A 2018-nucleotide genomic window follows, 5' to 3' on the forward strand; every position below is an offset into this window, starting at 1 on the left:
CCTGCCTGCCATCTATCCATCTTTAAGTGTATAGTTTAGTGGTCCTCCCTATATTACATTACTGGCCAGTAGGTCTCCAGAACTTCTTCACGTTGAAAAACTAAAGCCTTCAGGCTCAAGATGGGCTCAGTGGTAGAGCACTTGTCTAGCATGTTCAAGGCCTGGGTTTGATTCTCAGCATCATAAGAAAATCAAAGCTGAAACTCTGCACATACTAAATAGCAGCTCATTTTCTCCTGCCCTGGCATGCCTCCTTCTATTTTCTGTGTTGATGAATTTGGCTAATAGAGATACATCACAGAAGTGCAATCAGATGGTACATGGCTTTTGAGGCCTGGCTTATTATTTCCTTGGGGTTCATTCATGTTGTACCATGGGTTAAAACTTCCTTCTGTTTGAAGGCAGAATAATGGCATCTGTAGGATGTAAAGAGCCCACTGTATGTAGCCACTCATCTGGCAATGGACAGTTGGGTCACTTCCCCATCTAGGCTGCTGTGAATAGGACTACTCTGAACATGCTGTTTAAATGCACCCTTGAAGCTGGGCATAGTCATGCCCACCTGTAATCCCAACACTCAGGAAGCTGAGGCAGGAGAATCACCAGTAAATGTCTCTTTGAGATCCTGCTTTTGGCTCTTTTGGCTACATACACAAAACTGGATTTCTAGTCATATGGTATTTCTATTTTTAATTTTTTGAGGAACTTTTCTACTGTCTTCTTTCAGTTTTAACCCAGATAAATGAAATGTTAACTTTTGCAGATTAAAAAGCATTTGTCAAGGTGACACCAGGTTTATTTTGGTCAGACAATGAGAAAAAAGACAGAGGCAGAATTTATATCAAGTTCAAGTTACAAATTTTCAACCTATGATTCTTTTTTTTTTTTTTGGCAGAAATGGGGATTGAACTCAGGTACTTGTGCTTGCCAGGGAAGCGCTTATTCCACTGAGCTATCTCCCCAGCCCCTAAATCTATGATTCTTTGTCATGATGTTCTTGGCCTCTTTCATTAAGCCTCAGTCCCTTGAGTACAATGAACTCTCAGAGATAAAAGGAAGTTAGACATCCATAGTTTTTCTGACATCCATAGTTTCTCTCACTAAGCTCTCTATAATTATCAGACAGGTGAAGTAGAACTAGATAGAAACTAAAGTCCAGTTCAGTCAGGTCCAGGCAGCAGCTGTGGTGCCTCTTGTCTTCTTCATCTCTTTTTGCAGTCTCTCTTTCACTTCTGGAAGCATGGCCTCTTGTATGGCTGTCTCTGATGGCATCATCAAGGTATTCAATGACATGAAGGTACGCAAGTCTTCAACACCAGTGGAAATGAAGAGGTGCAAGAAGGCCATGCTTTTGTGCCTGAGTGAGGACAAGAAGAACATCATACTGGAGGAGGGCAAGGAGATTCTGGTGGGGGATGTGGGCCAGACTGTGGGTGACACCTATACCTCCTTTGTTAAGATGCTGCCAGAAAAGGACTGTCGCTATACCCTCTATGATGTGACCTATGAGACCAAGAAGAGCCTGAAGCAGGATCTGGTGTTTATCTTTTGGGCCCTGAGTGTGCACCCCTTGAGAACAAAATGATCTATGCCAGTTCCAAAGACACCATCAAAAAGAAGCTGACAGGGATCAAGCACGAATTACAGGCAAGTTGCTATGAGGAGGTCAAGGACTGCTGCACACTGGCAGAGAAGCTGAGCGGCAGTGCTGTCATCTCTCTGGAGGGCAAGCCTTTGTGAGCCCCTCCAGACCATCTGGAGCATGTGGCAGCCCTGGACCTGCCCTCAAGGGGTTGTAGCCGGCCCCCTCTCTGCCAGACCAGAGGGGCTGGGGGATCCCAGCAGGGGGAGGGCAATCCTTTCACCCCGGTTTCCAAACAGCCCCCCAACACCCTGGACCTTCCTTGTGCCTCCATCCCTGATGGTTCTGGCCTGCCCAAACTGCTTTTGATCTTCTGATTCCCATTGGATTGAAGCAGACCAAGTTACCCTCAGGCAGCCAGCTTTGGGGGAGGGCC

The 2018-nt window shown here is 45.8% G+C and overlaps 1 pseudogene; it reads left to right on the forward strand.

The window, feature by feature from the left end:
• Nucleotides 1–1240: 1240 nt before the first annotated feature.
• LOC101572790 lies at nucleotides 1241–1740 on the forward strand (annotated as a pseudogene).
• The last annotated feature ends 278 nt before the right edge of the window (nucleotides 1741–2018 follow it).

This window comes from Octodon degus, unplaced genomic scaffold (genome assembly GCF_000260255.1).
Source record: "Octodon degus isolate 3935 unplaced genomic scaffold, OctDeg1.0 scaffold00041, whole genome shotgun sequence".
Classification (NCBI taxonomy): Eukaryota; Metazoa; Chordata; class Mammalia; order Rodentia; family Octodontidae; genus Octodon; species Octodon degus.